The sequence below is a fragment of the Myotis brandtii genome, unplaced genomic scaffold, assembly GCF_000412655.1.
Source record: "Myotis brandtii unplaced genomic scaffold, ASM41265v1 scaffold19, whole genome shotgun sequence".
Taxonomy (NCBI): Eukaryota; Metazoa; Chordata; class Mammalia; order Chiroptera; family Vespertilionidae; genus Myotis; species Myotis brandtii.
The window spans coordinates 1,368,997-1,375,013 of NW_005357075.1; positions in this window are offsets into that span (position 1 = coordinate 1,368,997).

The window sequence follows — 6,017 nt, forward strand, 5'->3', positions numbered from 1 at the left end:
GGGTGGGAGGGGGTGCAGAAGCAGCCCCATCATTTAAGAGGCAAAATCCCACGCAAAAGGATGCTAGTTTGGTCAAGAGTGATAATGCTGGAAGCAGTGAGAAGTGATAACATTCTGATAGATTTTTCTAATTATTATTTTGGAAAATATAACCAAAACACCATTATTCCAGCTAAGAAATCACCCTGCAATCATTATTCAATGGACTCAAATATCTAGCCAATATACAAATATGCTTTATTGCCTTATGGTTTTTTTACATTTTGTTAGAAATGTCAAAGATAAACAAAGCTGGACATTAAAGTAGTGAAAAGAGATTTTATTCAATGACAATAGGGGAAAGAAATAAGCTCTATTCTGATTGCAAAGAGATGACTGGGCCTTTTAAATATATTTTTATTGATTTCAGAGAGGAAGGGAGAGGGAGAGGGAGAGGGAGAGGGAGAGGGAGAGGGAGAGAGACATCAAAGATGAGAATCATCAATTGGCTGCCTCCTGCACTCCCCACATGTAGAGATCAAGCCACAACCTGGGCATAGGCCCCAACTGGGAATCAAACTGTGACCTCCTGGTTCTATAGGTTGACACTCAACTGTTGAGCCACACTGGCCAGGAGCTGATGACTTGGCATTTTAAAGGGAGAATGGGGGCAGGGTGGGGAGAGGGAGAGAAAACGGGATTTAAGTGGGAGATTACAAAGGGTTTGTCACTGTAACTGTGACTAGGCCAGCAGAGTTTGCTGGATGGAAATTGTAGAAGTCCTGTCTTCCCAGACATTGGGAGACAAAAGTCCTCTCTATCATGATGATAACCTTTCAAAGGAATGGTTTTCAGTTCCTTGAGCCAGACACCCTGGAGTTACAGATTATGAATGTACATCTCAAAAGGACAGAGGGAGGGTTCACAATTCTAAGCCCTTTTAAGTAAATGCTCTAAAGGAGGTCAGGGTCCTTGGTCAGATGTCAGCTAGAACAAAATGCAAAATTTTCTGACAGTTCTGACCTTTCCCAAATAGAAACTCAGAAGGGACTGGGCTGTCCCAGGGACTTGGCCTTAAGCTGCCGGAAGCCATGGTAGTCTGATCTAGGTGCAGGGCTTTGAATGGAGTCTCCAAGCTCGGTTTTCTGCAGTTCTCAGAATCGGTATCTAAATAACATCCTTATGTTGCCACTGAGTGACAATCTCTCTCAAATCTTTTATAATCTATGTATTCACTCTTCCCTTTTTTGCTGGTCACAGTTTGTTCCTTGAAGAAATTGACTCATTTGTCCTGTCGATACAGTCATGATTTTGCTGACTGGACTCTCATGGGTTATTTTGGGCCCTGCATTTCCCAGAATTGGTAGTTAGGATTGAATTGCTTACTGGACATACAAGAAGAGGCAGGAGATTAGGCAATTGGATGTCAGGCTTGGAGACAGGCTGGAGGTAATAAATAGGGAGTCATAGGCAGAGTTGAAAGCCATGATCTGGATGAGATCACTGAGGGAATGAGAGTAACAGGCAAGAGCAACACTCTAAGGCCCGAGCCCTGGGCACTCCCGTGTTTAGAGGTGGGGACACAGGGAGATACCAGGAAAGGAGAAGAGGAGCACATCCAGCGAGACAATAAGCAACAATTAGGATAGTAACCTCAGAGCGAAGAAAAGACGGTATTTGAGAAAGGAAGGAGTGATTAACTGGCAAATGTGATCATAGGTTCGGTAAATAGGATTGCACGTTTATGTTTGAGTTTGGTAAAGGCCTCACTGGTGAGCTTGAGAAGAGCTGTTGGGTGCAGTGGTGAAAGGCTGACAGGAATGAGTTCATGAGAGAATGGAGAGGAAGTGGGGACAAGTAAAGGCAACTCTTTCAAGAAGTTGTGCTGCAAGAAGCAGAGCATAGTGATCACTGGAGGCCAATGCAAACTTGAAGGGAAATTTCCTATTTTCAAGATGGATCCATAGGAGCCTATTTGTATCCTGTGAGCTAATCTAATAGAGGGGGAACCAGTGTGTGTGTGTGTGTGTGTGTGCGCGCGCGCGCGCGCGCGCACAAGCACACATACACTTGGGTCAAGGGTTCTGAGCAATAGCCTTCGAGTAGGTAAAAGGGGATGGAATCTAGTGCCTAGCGAGGGGCCTGGTCTCGGAGGAGTACAGTTCATCCACAGTGACAGGAGACTGCGCACCTGGACACAGATGCAAACAGACTGCTAGGTGTGGTAGTGGGAATGCGATGCTCTCTCATTGCTTCTATTCTCTTAATGCACCAAAAAGCAGGGTCATCAACTGAGCATAAGAGCGGAGAGGTGCTGCAGGTTTGAGGACTTAGGAAAAGGTGTTAGGAAGTATTCTATGGGCAGTGGACAAGGAACATGTAGTAGAATATTGGTCTAAAGGTGAGAGCACTCCACTTGGTTATGGGTGTTTCTCTAGCCAAGTCTAAGCCCTCAGGGCAGATGCTGAGCTGGCAGAGATTTAGACTTACCCAAAAGTGGGGTTTTTCAGATGAGTAAGACAGGCGGGGCCGGGGCACTGGGAGTGTGTGCCAGGAAGTGGTTACAGCAGCGCGTGGTACCTACGCTGCCATTGAGTGTGTGCTTACCTAAGTGATGCACATTGGAAGCTCTTCTCTGTCACAGTTTGGGACCAGTGTTTGTTCAGTTATTTTGTGTGTGTGTGTGTGTGTATTTAAGACTTTATTTTAGAGAAGTTTTAAGTTTACAGAAAAATTGATCAGAAAGTACAGGTTCCCATATGCCCATTCCCATAGTTTGCCCTATTAACATCTTGTGTGTGTGGTATATTTGTTACAGCTGATGAACCAAGATTGATACATTATTATTAAATAAAGTCCATACTGTTCTTCAGGTTCTTTTTTTAAAAATATATATTTCTTTATTGATTTCAGAGAGGAAGAGAGAGATAGAAACATCTATGATGAGAGAGAATCATTGTTCGGCTGCCTCCTGCACGCCCCCTACTGGGGATCGAGCCCTCCACCCAGGTATGTGCCCTTGGCCAGAATCGAACCTGGGACCCTTCAGTTCGCAGGCCAATGCTCTATCCACTGAGCCAAACCGGCTAGGGCATGGTTCTTTTTTTTTAAGGAGGTGACTATATAGTCCAAATATTATTGAACAGTATTACAGATGTCTCCCATTTTCTTCTGTTTTGACCCCCTCCACCAAACCCCTGCCCCACCCCTGGTCTTCCCCATGCTATTGTCTGTGTCCATGGGTTATACATATATGCATAAATGTTCTTTGGTTAATGTCTTCCTATCCACCGTCCCCTCCCCTCCACAACTGAGGTCTGTTCCATGCATCCATACTTCTTGCCCTATTTTGTTATTCCTGACCTAAATAGATGTAACAGCACTGCTGGTTGGTCCTGTGTCCACTCTTTTTTCTTCTGTGATAATGAACTTTTAGGAGGGTACCTGCTCATTCAAGACCACATTTCTCAGCCTCCTTCAAGACCAGGGTTGACTGTCCCTACTCGGTAATCATGAATGTTATGGGATAGCTCCCAAGAACCTTCCTGAAAGGAAATGAGACACCCCCTGTCATTTGGGGAATATGAAACTTATATTCATCTGGCCGTCGGGGGGTGGTCTCCCATCACAACGTGAGGATGTGGCCCACAGCCCCGATACCATGGGAAGATAAGCTGAAAGGAACCGGGGACCCTTGGGGCTTTGTGGAGCAGAGCTGCCATACTGCCTTATACTGTGCATCTTTAGGCTTTTACAAGAGAAAAACAAAATTCTGTTAAAATCACTGTTATTTTGGGGCTCTATTTCTCATAGCTGAACCTAATCTTAACAGATATTTTGGAGGACATTTTTAAATTAAAATAAACCCCACCTATTTTAAATATTTTCTTTTAACTTATCACTTATAAACGGTCATGTGTCCACTAGTCATTTGGGGTAGGGACAAGTTCTTTTCTTTGAGTATGGATCCACGGATTAGCACTCCACAAAAACTACACAAACCCATAATGCACTGCTAAGATCACTGGTTTGCTTTCTCCAAAGTAGAATAGAAGCAATCTGAATGCAGAATTACCCTGGATGTTTACAATGTCCCCCCATCTTTACATTTATCTTGCCTAAACTTAATTCTACAGGATTTTTCAGCGACTCATCTTTATTATGTCTTTCCAAAGCACTTACCATAGAAATAACTTTCTTTTGGCACTTACATTTTATCAGTTTATATATTCAATTAAACAAGGTATTTACCCTATTTTCATAAAAAAGTTCTTTAGCCTTCATATTTTACTAGTTTACAGAATGCTTAATTGAATTATGAAATCACAATAATTAATGTAACTGGCAGAAACAGCTTGGGAAAAACACAACTCAGTTGGGAAAGCATGTACCGCAACTGTGGGAGCAGGGCGTTCTTCACACATCAGCCCCTCTGTGTTTGACGGAGGGAAGAGAGAACATTAGTTATCTATTCAGAGGGTCAGTAAGGTCAGGTCTCCTACTCAGCATCTTTGTATATTTGTATAGTTTAAAAACAGAATCGTGATTATACTTTTAACTTTATAAATACAAGATCAACTCTTACACACTGTTGACGGGCATGTGAACAGATAGGTGCAAGCAGTCTGGAGGTGAAAATGTTATAGATTTGATTCAGCAAAGCCATTTTAAAATTTTTATTTATTTAAAAACATTTAAAAATCTTTATTGTTGAAAGTATTACATATGTCCCATTTCCTCCTCCCCCATTGACCCCTTCTAGCCCAGCCCCGCCCTCCGCCCTAGGCCTTTACCACCCTATTGCCTTTGTCCATGGGTTATGCATATATGCATACAAGTTCTTTGGTTGATCATCTCCCACCCACCCATCCTCCCCTGCCTTCCCTCTGAGGTTCTGCAGTCTGTTCTATGCTTCTTTGTCTCTGGATCTATTTTGTTCATCAATTTATTTTGTTTATTAGATTCCACATATGAGTGAGATTCTCTGACTGGCTTTATTCCACTTAGCATAATCCTCTCCAGGTCCCTCCATGCTGTATCAAAGGGTAAGAGATCCTTCTTTTTTACTGCTGCATAGTATTGCATGGTGTAAATGTACCACAGCTTTTTAAAAATATATATATTTTTTTATTGAGCCCAGAGAGGAAAGGAGAGGGAGATAGAAACATCATCGATGAGAGAGAATCACAGATCGGCTGCCTCCTGCACGCCCCCCAGTGGGGATCGAGCCTGAGACCCAGGCATGTGCCCTTGACCAGAATCGAACCCAGGACCCTTCAGTCCACAGGCCGATGCTCTATCCACTGAGCAAAACCTGCCAGGGCTGTATCACAGCTTTTTTTATCCACTCATCTACTGATGGGCACTTGGGCTGTTTCCAGATCTTAGCTATTGTAAATTGTGCTGCTATGAACATACGGGTGTATACATTCTTTCTGATTGGTGCTTCAGGTTTCTTAGGATATATTCCTAGAAGAGGAATCACTGGGTCAAATGGCAGTTCCATATTTAATCTTTTGAGGAAACTCCATACTGTTTTCCATACTGGCTGCACCAGTCTCGGCAAGGCCATTTTTAATAAAGAATCCTAAGGAAATAATTGAGGTTACTGGCATCAATTATATGATTTTATCATGTCATTTTAAAAATAGTAAACTAGAAAAAACAAAATGTCCCCAAATCAGTGACTTTTGGGAGAATTTTGATAGTCCATAGATAGATTCTAATATAGCTCTTGCTCTTATGTTGTATAGTGCAAGAGACATTTCCAAAAGAATTCCTGATTATCCTGCTCTGGGGGAATGTTTGAGGTTGAGTGACTCAACTGAACCATGTGCGTAGGTCTGTGAGGATTAAAGGTCGTTGTCTCTTACAGTTAGCTCAGAAGTACCTGAAATACAAGACGTGCCCTAGCTGGCTTGGCTCAGTGGATAGAGCGTCAGCCTACGGACTGAGGGTTCTTGGGTTCGATTCCGGCCAAGGGCACATGCCTGGGTTGCGGGCTCGTTCCCCAGTGGGGGGTATGCGGGAGGCAGCCA